The sequence below is a fragment of the Argiope bruennichi genome, chromosome X2, assembly GCF_947563725.1.
Source record: "Argiope bruennichi chromosome X2, qqArgBrue1.1, whole genome shotgun sequence".
NCBI classification, from domain to species: Eukaryota; Metazoa; Arthropoda; class Arachnida; order Araneae; family Araneidae; genus Argiope; species Argiope bruennichi.
The window spans coordinates 92,113,168-92,132,613 of record NC_079163.1 but is presented as its reverse complement, the minus strand read 5'-3'; the positions used below and the strand labels follow the sequence as shown (position 1 = coordinate 92,132,613).

General features: G+C 32.4%; 1 long non-coding RNA gene across 2 annotated transcripts; it reads left to right on the top strand.

Annotated features, from left to right (window-relative positions):
• Positions 1-3,905: 3,905 nt before the first annotated feature.
• LOC129960916 (uncharacterized) lies at positions 3,906-18,326 on the top strand. Of its 2 annotated transcripts, XR_008783722.1 has the most exons (5): positions 3,906-4,017; positions 7,123-7,269; positions 8,497-8,624; positions 11,768-11,966; positions 18,078-18,326. It is a non-coding gene; the product is annotated as an uncharacterized LOC129960916 (long non-coding RNA). The 2 variants fall into 2 exon arrangements; XR_008783721.1 differs by lacking the exon at positions 18,078-18,326 and having other exon boundaries at positions 11,768-17,537.
• The last annotated feature ends 1,120 nt before the right edge of the window (positions 18,327-19,446 follow it).

The following is a 19,446-nucleotide window of genomic DNA, read 5'->3' as shown; positions in this document are numbered from 1 at the left end:
AATTCTTACATATTAGATAGGAGTCGGTGCTAGAGCTGAGATTCCATTCCAGGCAACGATTATGAAGTTAATTATGCAAAAATTGTTTCTGAATAGACTAGGAGCTTTCATTTTCACGCCAATTCTGAATGAAGTACAGAATGATTTAAAATTCAATGCACAAATTATTATATAGGATGCAAAAATCACAAACAAATTAAAATCCTATAGGAAAGCATAATAGAAAAAACCACTCAAATAAATAATTAGAGAACACTATTTGCCATTGTTCTCGATTTCAACATTAGTTTTGTAAAGGGACTATGTACTGAAAATATGCACAATTTACGAATGCTGAAATAAAGAATATGCCGACATCATCGAAAGAATCGCCCTAATATTATCACCCTATAAATATTCAAGAAAGGAAGAGAGTTTTCGAAAGAGTTCGTCAATTATTGCGCCGATGTTGTTATAGAGCACAGCTATGTATAGTATGAAGGATTATTTGTTGTGAAACCAGGTATATGCACCAAATTCAAATGCAAAGTATCCCAAAACAAAGAGATTTTTATATTATTGGTTTGTCACTTCTGTATCTTCTCGTATCTATGGCTAATCCGGTTGGTATTTCTAGCCATGCATTTCTGATTTGTTTTTGTGCTTTTTAAATGATAACTAAAATCATTGTAAAACTTTCCAACTAAGCAGTGTTTATAAAAATGTCAGCACGAAGTCAACGTTAACCATATAATCATTAATAAATATTACATTTAATTTCTTAGTTGTTAATTTCCGTCTCTTTATTTTATTAATCTCTTTAAAACCTCAAATTTTAAACATTCATGTAGGAAACCCTGATATTTCCTTTTTAACTGCGTTAAAGCTAAACATTTCTACCTTGTAAAACCAATTACTTTTAAAAGACCGTTCTCCGTTAAAGGTTCGAAACAGTCTAATAGCATTTCTTGACTTTCAGATTTATTTAATCTCCTAATTAGATGGCCTGCCATATTTTGGAACTTATGTAGCAATCCATCATAATTTAGGAATCTAAGAAATAGTTGTTCATTTTTTTATTTTTATTTTCTCGTATACAAAATAAAAAATGAGAAAGAATTGTATTTTTCAAAAATGCCGATTTACAGATTTTAATTAATTTTCATTTTACAGCTTCCTGAGTTCTAAAATTTTCTTTCCGGGCTTTTATATATATATATATATATATATATTTGAATGTGATACCACATTAGCGAAGAGATCAAGACAAGTAAATTTTGACTCGTGGTCACTACTTAAAAAAATTATTCTCAAATTTCAGAGTAATTAGGAAACTCGTCATAGAAAAAATCATTCTGAATGTTAGTTTAATCGTGCATTGAACTAAGTTGAAACTATTGAAAAACTAAGTTTGGTGTTTAAATTTGGTATAATGTTTAATCACTGGAACTGCAGATTAGCATCCCATTTTGATTAAATCAAACGAAGATTTAACTTTTGGTCTGTTTACTTTGTTTGTTTATCCATCAAGTTCAGTGCATTTTTGGGTTATCCGTGTGAAAACCCAAAAATACAATGGACTTGAAAATTTGATATGTTCTCTTGATACCCATTAAACAGATTTGAATAGCATTTTGAACACAATGAGTCATCGAGAAGAATTGCAAAATACACACTCGGTTCTCTTCTTTGTACGATAAAATTCAGCACAAAACACACCATATTGTGTAAATAACGAGAAAATCTAGGAGGAAATACATTTATTGATTTTGGTCTTGATTATAACAATGTATACTTGCACAGCAATACTTTAAAAAATAGAAATTTTTTGTCATTCCTTTGAATGGAGATCAAACGAATATTATAAATAAATTCACAGCAGAATGCATTACCGTAACAAACCCAGAATCAAGTGCATCGAAGAGTATGTAATTCTTCGTTTGAAAAAGGTAATTCAATGTAGTGTAAATGGCAATTATGAAATTTTCATGCAAAATAAAAGCCATCAGTCAATCTAAAATCATTCTTATTTTCATATTCATAAATAAAGGATGATAACAGTTTGTACAAAAAAACAGAAACAAATATTAAAACCTGAAAACTATCTAATGCATCGCAGGTACAGAAGACAAGGCAGTACATGTTACCAGATAAAATAAATGGAATATTACATGCAGCAAAGACAGAATGTCCTTGTCCAGAAAAACTAAAAGTATATGATTAGAAGAGTATTTGCAATATTTTTTTTTTGTTAGAGATTTTGGCGACAATTCGTTTTTGCGCTTCGTCAGCTTTTCGGTGCTTGTAGCTCACCATTTTTCAGATGAAAATTCTGTTACATTAAAGCATTTCTGATTTTTCAAAATGCATTTTGTAATCAAAATTTCTTGGATACTTTTGTTTTACTTACTTACGCATTTTTTATTTTTCGAATTTTTTCAGAAAGATTGTATGAACTGTCTTCGACAATGTAGAACATAAACTTGATCTTACATTTTACAGCGAAGACTCGGTCATGAGAATATTTAAGGAACCAACCAAAAATTGATGAAAGAGAAAAGAATTTTGGCTCACTCCATTTTACAATAGTAAATAATGATTTGAAATATTCAACAAAAATTTTATTTATTCTCGACTGTACTTACAATTTTTTTTTAAAAAAAAATCAGGCATTTTCCAGAAGATATAAAAGATTTTTTTTAAAAAAAAATCACAAATTTTGTTACTCGTAAGCTGCATAGTTTTCAATCAAGTTCTACGAAATTTACAGAATATATGACAAAATATTAATGTAATTTTACATAAAAATGTGAAATAAATCCTATTACTATTCGAAAAAATATGAACATTTTAATAACTAATTTCTAACGGAGCATGCGAGAAATACGAATAATTTTTCATTTCATAATTTCAAAGACAGATATATAAGGCAACATATATAAAATTTCCAGTGAAATACCGCAAAAATTCAGAAAGGTGTCAGCATTGTAATCATCTGAATTTCAGCTGCTTTCCAAAAGAAGCTAAATGATCAAGGGTTTTCCACAAATTGAAATAGTTCTAAAATTGAAATTTCGAATAGAACTTCCGCCATCAATGAGAAATCACGTCAAATTACTTCGAATCACTCATTTTTATTTAGGAAAAAGGAGAACGGGAATAAGTACCTAAATTTATTTTCAGCAAATCTATCAATTTGAAAATCTTGGATAAAGTCCTCCGATTCTTCTAGTGATGTCGTCGTTTACACCATATTTCCATGTTATTTTCGCATTGATTATCTTAATATGCCATGTGACTAGATCCTTTTAAAGCAAGCAGCATTAAAAAAATTATTTTGAAAGCTAATCTATCTAATCCAGGCACAGAAAAACGGACAAAATAAAATTATATATATAAATAAGAATCGAGAGATAAATGAAAAAGAAAATAGTTTTACAGTTTACATTTCAAAGTTTCCCTCTATTACAATAATTAATTCATTAAATATTAAAGTTTCATACAAACGTATAGTTAGAAAACACCAATGAAGAAATTATTTATTAGATTTAAATCAATTTTCCTCAATGTTCACAATAATCCAGGAGAGCTATTTTGAGATAGACATTATCATTTTTAATCCCTGTTAAAATATTAAATAACATCTGAGCAGATATTTCATTGGTCAATCTAATAACATTTCACATGTAGAACTAAATTTAATGTACACCAATCTCGCATGCAAGGAAGATCATCAATGTAAAAAGATCTCGAAATCATGACTCTATCAACATGCCATTGTGGTTTCTGGAAGAACAAAGAAGAATTGGTTTTATGTAAATATTCTTATGAATTCACACTGAAAAAAAAAGAAACTTGTACAATTTTGATTGGTAGACAGATATTCAAAATACTTTAAAGCAGACTACTCAACGGCTGTTTTTACCCTTCAGTGGTATTTCGAAATCGAATTTTTGATGGTTATAAGGCTGCTTTACGCACTATCATGCTAAGAGTTTGCTAAAAGTCTTGGCGGTGAAACTGCTTATCCGTTTCCTAGTAAGTAATTTTGTAAGGTTTTATTATAACATAAGTGTCTGAATTTTAGAACTGTTATCATTTTTTATATAAACTTCTTTTTTATGAACAAAGCTCTTATCTGTCGTAAGTTGATGCTTTTGTATTGGTATTTGAATATTGCTTAATAATGCGACTTATTTTTAACTTAAAAATGGGTTTTTACTAATATCCTAGTCTTTAGCTTTATTTATAAACTTGCGATTGGTTTCATGATTCAATCTTGAAGTAAGTTTTCCTCTAATGGGGAAATAATTGCATGAAAATTTGAACTTTTCTGTCCTCGAATATCTATATTTAGCAATAACTCTAGACTTTCAACTAATAGGGACACTCGGATTTTTGTTGAATTTTATTGCGCGAATATTTAAGTAAAATGCTACGCCGAAATTTAAGTAAAAAAAACTAATTTAGTCGTGCTAAACCAGAATTTGAAATCTTCCCATTAACATAACACAGAACTTCTTCAATTGTAGATCAAACCAAAATCAATAGATGGTAAAAATAAGTTTCATGTTAAAGATTAATGACCTGTCGGATTTTATACACCTTTATTGCTTTTCGATTTCTAAGCGGTGTTTCGCATAATCTTATTTCCCTGCTCTTTATTATTTCAAGCTTGCATGCAGTTTCCTTCAAATCTGAACTGACGACAATGGCATTATTTAAGGCAGAACTTGGCTTATTGAGAAAATCTGAATGCCACATTCCACACTCGGTTTCGATGTGTAAACGAAAAATGTAACATTCTATTTTAATCGAGTTAGTTTCTTGCGAAACTTGCCACTTGCACTAGGTCATTTTGACGGGGAGTAATTTGCTTTCGAAGATTATTAAATGAGATTATGTTCGTGGACATTCCATGTCAATGGCAGCATTCAATGTTTTAATCGCAAACATCTTAGTTTAATGTTTGAGGCTTGCTTAGTGTCGTCAAAAATATGCTTAACGTTTTATTTATGGAGACCAGATTTCGCATGTTTATTACACACAAATGACTCGCTTCTCCGACTACTTCAATAAGGATATACGGAAAAATATCTTCAAGTTATCTTTATTCAGTCGGTAGTCTATGTAATAACAATCGATTACTGTTGCTGCATGTATAGTGCTCCAAAAATTACTCGAAGACTCCAATTAGCCTTTCTAAAAGGAAACGCGAGGATAAAAATGAATGAGAGTTGTTTAATGCTGCTCGGCATATTGGTATACGACCCTCTATTTGTGGTCGGAGCTAGTTTCCCCAAACAAGTTATTTTTGCTGTATATTTTGAATTACGCTAGTATATAACATCAGCTCGATTCTCGTCAGAATAGAAATATTACAAGAAATACTCTAAACTATCTTGCATCCTGCTGTCTACTAAACGTAGAATTCAATTTTGATAGACTTCATAAGAAGTAGTCTGTTGCCGCTACCATCTGAAAATTTCGCTGAGAATCCTTCACTTTCCATGACAGGAATGCGATTTCAATGATCAAGTTTGAAGAGTTGTAGGTCTAAATATTGCTAAGAAACGTAAACTTGCTCAAACTCTTCCAAACCGATTCATGTGTACTTGTATATTTAAAAATATATTCAGAATGGAAATGACCTGTTTGGTAGTTCCTGATACCAGAGCAGCCTGTTACTTCAAATGTTTCTACGAATACCAAGTTTAATTATACAAGATTTTATTCTCTTCATATTTCCATAAAATAATCGCTCATCTTCTGCCAGATTTCGATTCGCGAGTTCTATGAACACAATCTATATTAAAACGAATATTTTAAATTGCAGTTTTGTGAAAACACAGAATTCGTAATCCTTCTATAAATTACTAATGCACTGCGAAAAGGTCGATTACAAGCTTAGAGTTAAAGCAAAATTAAAGTGCAAATATTTTGTAAAATGTCGAAATTTGCCCATATCAATGAACGCCAATTCTAAAATTCGAAATCGTATCGTTGCATTCCCATGCATGTTGCCAGGGTCTAAGTTTCAAAATCGTGAGTAAATATAAATTATCAAATCTAAAATTAATCCATTATGCCCCTTGACTCTGAATTTTATATAATCATGTTATAAATTAATACGCATGTATTGAAAATGACTCTAATTTATGGATGGTATTACTTGGTTTTAAAAAAATAACAACAAAACACCATGACGGTGCCCTGTTCCAATATGAATGTCGTACTTGTTGAAGCAAAGATTGTATAAAATCTTGAGTAACTTGCAAAACGGCTCCCTAGAGCCCATTAATAAATAAAAGGAATGATTTCGCATATAGCCAATATCTCCTGGTTCCAACAAATCAAATGTATTCATCTCTCGCCGCATCTTAACCAAGTGCGGCTAATTTTCTTGCTATACATTCGTCCTGTACGAATCCTAGTGGTTTACATTATGGCGGATAAAATTTGTTTTACCCTGGTTTGTGCGACTTGCCTCTTCACAGAAAAGCTTCGAATAGACAATATGATGAGTCATCAAGTCCATATCTTAAATTTGTTATAAAATGCTTAAAAGTATAGCTGAGAACTTATTTTCAACCCCAACTTGAACTCTTTTCATCTAAGCTTTTGACGTCTTGTGTGATAACTCTTATCACTTGCATTTCTTTTTCATTTTGATAAATCCAGTTCTTCCAAAAATGGAGGAGTTGAATAGGCGAGTGTGAAATATTTATGGGCAAAAGATCCACTTTCTAGTACACCGAGAGGATTCTTACTGCTCCATAAATTAGAGTGCAAATGGCAATTTCGGCAATCGTATCCAGAATATTACATCTTGCGTGGGCGTCCCTATCCCGAAATGCATAAATCTCGGCAGTGTTGTAAAATGACTGGTTCATTAAATTGAACGCTTAGAGCGTTAACGAACGCATTCCCACTTTCGGGAAAAGCCTTTGCTTACAAGGTGCATTCTTTGCTATTGAAAGCCTCAATAGGCAAAACGCATGAAAAAAATTAACTAGAAATGGTTGCCTAGTTAACTTGTATGTTAAAATGTAATTTGAGGCAGTTGAAACTGCCTTAGGATATCAATTGTGTATTTATATGCTAATGGTAATTAAGTGTTTAATAGGCTGTTCTATACTATAGAAGCTTCCAACTGCTCTGCACGTCTAATTGGAATGGAAAGCAGTCGCGTCAAAATCCTGGAAATAGCCTACTTTCCAGAAAACAGCAACTGAAAGCGGTATTCTTGCAATTGATGTCACCTGAGAATGCCGGGCAAGATGTCCAAAGGTAAGATTTCGAGTTCACTGAATGCTTTCAAAATCTTAAACTCCAGCGAGCTCGGAAAAATGAAGAGATTAAAAAGAATCCGCGTTCCACGTGAAATGCAGGATCAAAGATCTTGTATCTCATAATCGTTTAGATTTCCGACTTGTTCTCTAAAGTAGTGGGGTTGTATATGCCTACGTTAGACTAGATAAATATCACGTTCTCGTGCATTTTCTTGAGTTTACAACCGCCGGAAATGAGGCAAAATTCGTCATGATCTACATTTGTCTTGTAATTAAATATGATAGTAAGCCTCGCATCTTGCAGAAGCCAATACGATTTGCATTTTAGCAGGAGCAAGTTCATTGCCTTAGAATTTTCATAGCCAATGATTTTGTATGCATACATTCAGGTCAATACATTGCATTCAAATCTCCACCCAAACGCAATATCTTAACATTTTAACTTGATTAGTATGATCATCAACGGCGCCAAAAGTATGCATAAAAATTCCTCTTTTAAGCCATAGACTGCAGATTCATTTAAAGAAATAAAATTTGTTAATTACTCCACCTAATATTGCTTGACTCAAGTTGACATCTTTATTCCGAATTGGGTTATGATACGAATGAAGTACCGAAATTGAACCTATATCTAAATTGGATATAAAATCCACCGAAGTCTATGTGCATTGCGCAAACCCCATTCTGGATAAAACCTTACGAATGAGTTTAAAGAATTCTCGTATATGAAGATACCGGATTTTATAAATTGCAAACCTTCATTTGCATTCTAGTAAAAACTTAAAATCCGGCAGGATATTTTTCGCTACTTCCTCCCCTGGGTTATTAATACGCAACTGCAATAGATACTAATGCAGTTCTGATCAGGAATTTCCTAATGCATTACCCAAAATTATTTACAAGCACTCGAATATCTGTAAATGAGCACGTCAGTGTACGCATTGGCATTTGAGAATGGTTCATTTCCAACGATTCACAATAACGGAAATCGAATCGGAATTGGTTTTACATCTCAAAAGAACATTACACGAAATGATAAAAGGCGGTATCGACAGTGTCGCGTTAATTACCTTTTCCTACATTACCGTTTGAAAACTTATTTCAATTCGAGCTCCTACAATATTTGACCAAGCAAGCCTGTCTTTTTGTGCATTTGTTTCTGTACATGGATATCTAACTTTGCATCATGTGGGCATTTAAACTTGAAGGAATCCTTTCTTTATAGGTCAATTCTGATCGGTATTAATTAGCATCAAGAGATGACCATTAAAACGACTATTGAATGAGAACGATGAACGTCCTACAAGTTTTCAAAACGACCATCTTTGCAATTGGGAATGCGCCGTTTAAGTGGTAAGTTTCCAAGTTATAATCTTTAAGATCCTTAACCATATTCCAGGTTTTTAAAGACTGAAAAGGCTCAACATTGATTCAAATGTAGTCAGCCTTGCAAAAAGGAAGATATCTGTATGGGAATAATTAACATTTGGTAGTGTAAAAAGCCTAACATCTTGTCTTATGCCGTCAAGCACCGTAGTTAAGATGCATGTCGGTTATCAAATTGCAGAAAATTCAACGTCTTGTGTAGCATGGTTAAGCCTGCTTCTGTACCATAACGAGTTTTTAAGCATTTCTTTAAACGCTAATTTAAACATACTGTATGCTTATTTAGTTCAAATTTCTATAGCAGTTACTCGAATTCTACCAGATCGCTTTCGATTCACAAGCTCAATTCGTATTCTAACAAGAACTCGTGCACATACAAGTGTAGTGAAATAATATTGAATTAACAAGCGTTTAAGATTCTTGTTTATTTCGAAAATTTAAACATGGTTACTGGTATTAATAAAGCAATATTAAGAACTAAAATACGGAAAGTAAAATACTGCGAGTTGACATAAGCTAACTGCAGTAAACGCTAATTCTGATCTGAAACTGCTCAATTGCGTTGTCGTATTAATTTTGGACCCAATCATTTTAAAATAGTTTAGACTTTAAAATCCAAAAGCTTAAGGCCTTTCATGTTAACTTATCACTTGAATCTTATTCATAGACTAACGGACTCGGTACCCAAATCTTTTCCAACTCCAATGAGTTGTCTTTCAGTGACATGTAAACTGTTCAAAAAAACTTTCTTAAAATTTCTTAAAATATTTTCCTATTCAAAAACCCAATCTTTAATATCCTTCGGAAATTAAGATTAAAAATGCTTCTCATTGCCAACAAATGCTGAAAATTGAATTTTTCTCGGGAATCCACTTGAATGCAACAAGGTTCAATTCTGGGTGTCTAAATCGATTTCGAGGATTATCTAGTCAAATTTTGAATTTTTAGAGGAAAGAGTCGATTTTCAAGCAAATTAAATATTAAAAATCGATCCTTAATTCTATCGAGTAAATTCTATGAACCGAAGAATAAAAGTATTTTGAATAAAATGAGTTGTGTCTAGTATCTCTTAAATTCCGGAAAAGCAAATGGAGAAGGTTTAAAATTCAAACGATACACAAGAATTTAATCTGCTTGCATTAAACCAGTTACTCGGTAATTTTATAAATTTGCTTCCACTGTTAATAATTTTTGTAGTCTAAATTGAAGTTTCCAATTTTTATCCAATATAAACAACTCATTAAATTCTCCATCAAAAGCTTGTCTAGTTACAACGAAAAATGAAACGTAATGCCGTTTCAAAAGATTATTCCGAGGCCTAAAAAATGAATTGTGCAAAAATGAGTGTTAAAACATCTTTAATATTCTTTTAAAATGAAACTACTGTAAAGCTTTACATTTTGCCTTATTAAAACTAAATTTTCGAGTAACATTTCTTGCCACTCATAATATAACGAATTTCTGTTAATTCATGCAGTTTCCAAATCGGAGTAAAAGTAGTAAACTACTGTAATTTAGCTTAACAAATCAATCTGATGGGCAGAAATTTTCCGAAATTAATAAAATTCGGTTACGAACAAGTCGGCAATTAACAGTAAGAATACTCGAATCGAAAATTCAGTGGCTTACTATTAAAAATACAAGAGGACGAGTCGTTGCCCTTGATAACGTCCAAGTGATTTTGCATCTCTTGAATGCTTGTCCATTCCTTCGGAAAATTAAAGCGCCGTTCCAGAGACTATAAATCAAATTCAAAAATGGGCATTTTCAACGGTTGTAAGGTAGTCTTTTTAAATTATTATCCATGCATATTAATGTTTAGTATTTGACTTTCTAATCTTTATATAGCATTAGCATAACCAGCGGGAGTGATCTTCCAGAAATCTTCTTCGATAAGTTTTATTCCCCCGACAAGTTAAACTTCAGACAAACGCTTATTTTGAACTGCGTCTCCGGTGTGGGTCTAGTATTTTTACTAAATTCAACATGCTAGTGTTTCGTACATTTCTACCGCGATTAACTAGAACCAAAATCTGACGTGTTATCTTAGAAAGATAACGCTCCAAATTTCATTTAAGCCAAAGCCTTTGCATTGTTGCACTTGCATGCATGTGAAAATACGAAAAGACAGTCAAGCCTTTGACAGATTGGTTCAATATTTAAGCATCAAATTGAGCCTAAATTTGTCAAGACTGTAAACCACAACTAATTTATCTAGCTCTTTACTTTTTGAAGATGCGAAATTCGCCGAACTTCTCGTGACTGGATTTCGAACGCAGACCAAATTCATATAGCTTTATCCAAAGCTCATATACCAAATTTCTCATCTCGAAGCTTTTTCAGTTGTGATGAAATGGACATGATGCCAAAAGGCTTTAACAGAGGATGTCAAACATGGAGATGCATCCATCTAGCGTTCAGATTCTTCCAATTCCTTTACTTCGTATCCGAAAAAGTAAAGGAATGGATTCAGAACCCCACGATGTTTTGCTGTGATACCCAAATGGGGCTTATTAGCTCAGACTGTAAAATTGTCATGTACCAAATAGACCACTGGAACCTATTGACAAATAATGAATGTATTCAGATTTAGTATTCGTCTCGAATGTCAATATACTAAACGTAACTTAATCTTTCACCGCAATTTAACAATTTATGAAGTTCGGTAATTTTGCTAAGAATTAGTCTAGTATTAGTATTTTATGGCAGGTAAAACAATAACGTTGGTGTTCAGTCTGTTTCCCCTATAAAAGAGGATAAAGGCTTAGCGAACTACACCACCAAGTCTTAAAGACGCTAGTTCTTTGTCGGAATTGGACAATACCCTCGGTAATTTCTCACCTGTTTAATAATCTTGAACATTCATTTAAATATCATGCTAGTTGCTTTTTCTTTCGAGAATATTCTACCACTTTCCAAGCCTAGTTGAGTTAACGCGTTTTAATCTTGGAAAGCAAGCTTCCTGGTTTTTGAGCTACAATGTTAGTCAAATTTGGCCAAATCTGAAATTATCCTCGAATAAGTATTCTAGTTTAAGATTATCACTTTACTTAATTCATACATCCAACTTGTTCAAATATTGTGTATTTATCAAATGCAATCATTTTCAGGAACGCAAATCTTTCATGGAGGCTGGGTCATGGATACTTGAATGTCTGTATGGAGATTGTTGGTATACTTTCCTGTAAATCGACCAGTGTTTTGAAAGGAGTATTTCGCCTTCCAGCTAAATGCAGCAGATCCTTCAATGTTACCATCTTGCCTATTTGGGCGATAATGCACCAGAATCCAAGCAGTATCTTATTTCAAGTATGATTCTACTGTTACTAGCAACGAACTAGATTTGTCTTTTCTTCGGCTTGACTGACTGACTTGCTAAGCAAATCCAATCTTACTTTTCAATTAAGAATGTTGTACAATGAACACCAACAGATTTTAATCTGTAATTGACCATAAATGATTCGAAATTTGTAATTAAAGTATTAGTTGCCTATATCTTAAGAAAATCAAATCTTATATATTTAAATATCTTAAACGTCAACTTTCTAAACAAAAGTATTTAAAAAATCAACTTCAAATAACCTCCAAGTTGCTGTAGACGAAATTTTTAATTTAAATCGGTTAATTCCTATCCAGAGTAAAAGGTTATTACTAGTGCTCTTGGTGTTTATAGAAGAGCAATATGCTCAAATTAATTCTGCTACCAGCAAACTAAAAACAAGTAATATATATTAAGGAATCGTTACTATACAATTCTAGAGATTAAGCCATTCTCAATTAAGAGTAATTTTAAAACGAACGTTACTGCAAGCCTCAAATGAAACGGATGGAAATTATATATAGTATTTTAGTACTAAATTTTGGCCAAATACCATATTGGACACTAAATTAAAAATGGTTCATTTGGAATTCAAACAAACTTCGCAAGTTCTTTAAGTTCTCGCGAAGAATGTTCTTTCGAAACAGCGTAACTTGATCCGAAGATTTTTAATATAGAAACTGGCTATTCGTTGGACTCCATCCAAGCTCTAAAGCAAAATGAAGATAATCTGCGCACCAGTAGGACACTTTTGATAAGAATATAAACCTTTAATCTAGTTTCAGCTCAAACGTTTAAACTCTATTTAAATAACATTTGAAATGAAGCTCTTAATTACACTCGCTTATAACATAAATTTTTGGAGACTAGCGGAACAAGGTTTAAGGATAGGCTACAAAGCGTTGCATTTTAGGGCAATTTTGGCTAGCAGTCCAAAGCTTTCGGCAGTTGCTGATGTCGGTGTCAAAAGTAAAAATTGCATTTAACTGGCTCGTTTAGAATTGGCTTAATTGATCACGCAGGACTTCAAAATCAAATGAGGCAGAATGGCGGTTAACACGTTAAGATACCGATCCCTGTTGACTTTCCGTTTAGGCAACATGGGACCGGCTGCCTAAACAGAAAGTTCCGGTCCCCAGGGTATCGGTACTTAACGTGTAAATGGGAAGTTGGGTATTAAGTTGGTAATTGCTAGATGAAATTGACGGGTTGTGGGAGATCGCAAATGTTTGCAATCTTTTCAGTGTAGTAAGTATTGACAAAGTAATTTTTGGCAAAGCATTTTAACTCGTAGTGCAATTTCTACTTAAAACATCGATAGCGGCTGTTCGAAAATAACTTAAGCCTTGTAAATGAACACCCTAAAATGTAACGTCAACCAGCGTGTCGGTATAAATTTTTCTTTACAATTCATTGTACTAGTAGTATTGAAGCGACGGAACATTTTTGTATTGTATGAATCTTGATTTAGATTGTAGAATTTAGCTGAAATTATGACAATTCTAGTTGATTATTTAAACGGCAATACTGCAGTTAAATTTGTTGTCAGTAAGCTTGCGTTGTTCTTCCTGTTATCTTGCAAGTATATTAATCAAATTCTCATGCCAAGTGCTAAATTTTAAGTAAAGTTGAACTCCATAAATTATACAACCGTGCGTTTGAATTCCAAAAGAATCCTATAAAATCAAACTTCGTTAATTGTTTACATTTGACTAAACTTATTTCAGGGGCTTAAATATTCTTTGAATTAAATTCTTAATCCGTTTCATTTGAATGTACTTGCGATTCAATAGCGAAACTTGTATTTAAGTTTATATTGAATTACTCAAGTTGCAAATTCTCCATCTGCGTGTGAGTTTTTACTAAATTCAATGAAGCATTCAAATTTTAAGAATCTTGTAAACGAGGAATCTGCTTTTAAAACCGCAAGCATGCTCATTGGTGTCTAGCGATGCAAAGTGAACTTTCAGATTTCGATCCATCAATGACCTCTAGCTGTTGTAAGGAACTTCAGTCTTAAACTGCTATCTTATGCTACGGTTTGTAAATTGTACACTTATTGACTATCTTAACTTGATCTTGACTATATGAATATGGGAGTTTCTGCATGTTTGCAGAAAACTTCTAAAATCGTATTAGCTTTGTTGTAGCTGAATATTTACATTGTGTATAAGTACTGCTGTTTAGTCCAAGTAGTTTTTACGTTACTTGTAATTCTGTATCTTTTGAATGCATGTTTAAATTCATGTACATCTATAAATAGAAGGCTGGACGGTGTATAGTTGAGAGGATGGGTAAAGCCATCAATAAAACAAATACTATGTGAACATTGCAATAATTTATCTGAAAAAAATCTAAGTCGGTTTAGATCCGCATGTCTAAAACCTTAATGGTGTTTGAAAACATTCTTGGTGGTCAAGCGGTGAAGGTAGAGCAATTTTAAAGTTTCAAATATAGAAAGGAATTTAATTTTTACATTCCAAAAAGAGCTTGTTGAATTGGAATACTTCATTAACTTGGCAACTTTTAATATCAATATTCCATAAAGGCCTCCCATACTAAGCTGTCATTCTAACAAAAGTAGTCTCGAATCGTAATAAATTTTGGCAATTAAAATCGGCTGTACTAATTCAGATTGGAGTAAAATCTGCCTAGGAAACTCAGAATTCACTTACAATTGCTAATTAACTTTAAAATTTCATCTTTTATATTTAACTTTATATTTGAAAAGTTGACTGATAGAGTTCTGCAAGCTTCAACTTTTTACTCGGGTAAGGATTCTTTCCCTCTTTAAATTTCTTAATCTAGAAACCGACTCGAAATTCTCGGTGACCAGAGCTACACTTGTTGCGAGATTTTAATGAGTAGTTTCCTTCAACTTAATGGATAAAAATTAGTTGGAATTCCACGATATAGACTTAAGATATATTAAATTTTTAACTGCTTCAATCTTGACTTAAATTGGCAGGTTAAGTGAAATGAGTCACTTTACAAATACTCGATTAACTGAAGACGATTATTCATCCCGATCAATTAATATAATTCATAATGTTTTAAACCTTACTGCTATGAGGGAAAATAACTCTGAAATACGCAAGTTTTTGAATTTCCACATGTTTAAATTGGGTAAACCAGACAAGTCATTATCTGAACTCGATTTGAAGCTTTAAACGAGAACTTCGTTAAGTCTTATTGATAACTTCCAATTTAATGCCCCAGAATGGATTCAATAGAAGTTTGCGAAGCTAATACCCCCCCCCCCCTTTCATTAGAAGACGGTCGTAGCTACGCCGGCAAGCTATCGGGCCGTCTTAAAACATTGAAGCACTTTGAGCGTGGTGCTTGGCCACCATCACGATCAAAGCGTTTAAACAAAGAGTAGTTTAGTCGAATGTTTCTTAATCTTCATTCCGTGGAGAAATTCTAAAGATAGCATTTAATTTAATCCAAATAAAACTTTTCGGAATTCAGCTTTTAAAGTAAACTGAAATCATGTGTATCTCAATCGAGTCGGTAATGCGGAAAAATTCGTATTCATCTCTAAAAATCCCTATCCTGTTAGCTTTAAGTTTTCGAAAATATTTCCCAAATACTTTAACTTCTAGAATATGTAGATAAACTTGTCTGGTTTCCATTTGCGGGATGGGGAATCTTAAGATTTAAAAAAAATTCTATGCTCATTTTCGTATCGTATTAAATAACTAGTTTCATTCTGATTATGATGCAGTTAATTGCTCGTCTCGGTTTCCAGTTTAAATGTTCCCCCCTAACAACTTTAATCTTGAGGATATCTTCCCAAAATTGGTAGGTGCTATGTATTTTAAATTTTAAAAAAAATTATTTGTGTTAATAGCCCATGTTATTCAGGCATGTAATATTTTTATAAGCAGTTCTAAAATCTCGTAGTGCGTTAGGTAAGGAATAATTTGAACTTCAGCATTACACCAAAACTAAATGTGGTGTGGTGAATAAAGCTTGAAAATATTTCTAAAAAGCAAGGGAAAGTGACCTCGGCTGATCATTAATTGAACATGTATAAAACCTTACTTTCTGAAAATTGAACTTAATCTAAAAACGGGGTATATGCTACTGTAGTCGTTTGCGAGCCCAGCAAATCTACTGCAAAAACTATGCACGCGAATTAAAATTGTGAGTGGAAATGTAATGGGAAAACTTAGATGGTAACTTGCAGCTATTCTTCTGTTGCATAATATTTGATTCTGTTTTTAAATTTGCTTAATTTTTAACCACTCCGTTGAAATACTTGAAGATATTTGCCGCCTTCAGAACTTGAAGACTGTCAGTAGCTGTGCTAGCCAGTTAATTGGCAGTCTCCTAAATTCCTAGACATTTTAGAATTCGATGCCTGATCACCATCGAATCAAAAATGCCTTGGAATTAAAAACGCTGTGATGTGTAGATTAGACACCGCATTCTTTTCTCTGCTTTTATAAAGCGAATAACGGGAAAAACGGAAATTGCGAATTAACCAAATTTGGAGTACTATAGTCTTGTTCCTAATTTAAAAATGCTCAAATTCTGTTTTGTTGGTCTCGAATCTTAGCTTGGTAGCATTCTAGAATTAAATAGCGTAAACTGCCAATCTCATAAGTTTTAGTACTCAAAGAACTTCATAATCTACTTATGTACGAAACTTTTGTAGAATAAACTTAAATAGAGAAGTATTTAAGTAATGTCCGAATTACTTCGCTCTTCCGGAGACTTATTTGCTTAGTTAAAATGATAAATATAGCCTAATCATCGAAATCCTGGCAGAAGGCCCATTTCCTCTTGTACTAGTATTCGTACCTCTTTAGTTCAGGTTTTCCTACCAATAGTTATCGTGGAGATGAGATCAGCAATGAACTTCTGTGGAATAATCTAGTCGAGTTTCTAAAAGACAAGTTAAAATTTGAATTAAATTGTATAGTTCACTAGCACTTTCTTTTAGCTACAAAATAACTTGTATTGCATTTTAATTCTGATTTGATGTATTTGCAGGCAAAGTTTCTTTACATCAAATGATGTCCTTTCAAATCGAACTAAACTTAATCTGGTTTAGGACCAATTCTCCAAGCTCAATATGGAATCCTTAAAGAATCGACTTCTCGTTTTTCGATATTAAATTGGCATAGTAATTTAAAATGCTAATTTAATCTAGTAACACGAATTGAATTCAATTAGTCCAGGGTATTTTTAGTCGCAAATGTTTTAAAATTTCGGGTATAAAAACGTAGCACGTGAATTTGATTTGTAGTTCGAAATACATCGTCCAGTCTTTACCAATAAAATTTAAAAGTTGCATGTTAAATTATCTTGAAGTGTTTGCATTTCAAAAACATCTTAAATTTTAAGAGACAGTTAACTTCGTTATTTCCTGTTTAAATAAAACCTTGTCAGTTTCTGTATGCTATAATGTTGAGGGTAATAACTAATCTAGTGAACATTTCTATTGTGTAGCAATGATATTGTTAAACTTGTCATTCTATTTTCATGTTAATTTAATTCATTGTAATTTCATTAAATTTGTAATACTTCGAAAATTGCATAATTGCATGCCATGTATTTTTATCACTGTTAATAAAGAGAAATGAACTGAAATTTTCTGGGGTTAATTTATCCTACTGATATTCTGAACATAATTCAAATTTTATGTTGAAGTTTTCGTAACTTGCTACATTTTGGTTAACATAGTCGCTATTTTCTCTAAACTTAAACAGCTATGATTGGTGAATGTTGACCTTTTCTAATTTTTGTGCAAAAAGTTACGATTCAAGGACATGCTAAAGAACTGACGCTTTTAGTCTTTCATAATATCGTTGACTGTAGCCATGATTTATGTAAATCGACTCGTAAAATCTTGTGTGAAACTTTTAATCTCATTTAAAATCCTGTGCCCATATTTCTACTCCCATCAATGCACAACGGGTAATGTTAGTTCCCTGTATAAAGTTTTAGTGTTTTCGTATGTACACCTTGTACTCGTGCTACTTCAGCGAAATAGTAAAGTTAAAATTCGCATATATCGATCCAAACTGGTCGGTAAATATTTAATATCCTTAAATTATTGAGGTAAATCTTTACAATATCTTCAATTATAGGTTTTCCCTTCCAATTGAAATTTCAGAAGCTCCTAGGATAAATCCGATAGTCTTCATGGTATTTTTGAGCGTTAAAATTCTCACGATAGATCTAAATCTAAACGTGGTTTCTCAGAAGATACGAATCAAGCAAGAACTATGTAAAGCTCCATTAATAGAATTTTAACTGCATCTTATTTGTATTTACTTTGCTATGCAATCGTGTATATAATGTATATTCAGTATTCTAAACTACTAGATTTGCCGAGTTTCTTCCGACATTTTATATTGAAATTTGAATGAATTCCTTGTACTCGAATTTCACGTAACAAATCTAAGGCAAAGTCCTTGTTGTAGCATATTTTGTCTTTCTGCAATAAAAGTAAATTGTAAATTCTGAAACACTTTTTTTGTTACTGTTTAGTATAACTATTTCGGTGCTCTATTTCCATTTAATGTGTAATACTATCGCATCCAATTTTGAAGTAAAAGCATGAATACAATATTGATGTAGTTCAATTTTTTAAATAAACGCTTTTATTTAAAATCCGCCCTTTTCTCTATTCGGGATTCTTAATGCAAATATCTATTTACATTAAAACTTTGTGCAAAAATTAATTTCGAAGTTACTCGTTTGTCAAATACATACTTTAGTATTAAACTGTATCAATTTTTATCGACAGTTAAGTATGCGACTGATATTGTGTTTAAAATTCGGATGAGTTTCCATACTGTTTCCCCTTAGTGCTAAAATACAAGATGCGCCATTGTTGTATAAAATGAAGCTTCAAAAAATTGCAATATTTTTAGACTTCTATTTTCTATTCGAAAAAGATTCCAGCTATAATATAAATCTTCTGGAGAATTCTATGGTATGTAGTAACCATGGATTTTAACAGATTTCTTCCTTTTTAATGACTGTTTCTCATTACTTGCTTCGTATTGAACTTACTGATAGCCTAGGTAAAACTCCAAACCGTCAATGCACGAGATGTCATAAATAACTTGTTAGACAAGAACTACAACTCGCAGACGGAAGATTGGCTAGATTTTTACAATTCCTGCTGGTTTAACACTTTTTTACTTCACATCTCCTTGCAGATATCACTTCAGTGACTTTCTCCCCAATAAAATATTCTGTTGGTTTCGTTAAACCTTCAAATTTAATGGGTTCGAAATTATCAATTGGTATAGTTAGCAATATTACATTGTTTTGTCTCTATTTGTGGAATTGTGATTAGTGTTTTACTTCTGTATGAATTTCCCCGTTTTAGTCAATTTTGGCTTGCTCTTTAAAGCTCTTCCATGACTTTACGTCAATATCTCTATAAATTCGCCATACAGATATTGGTGACAATTCTTAATAGCAAAAGATTGTAACGCTACTCGC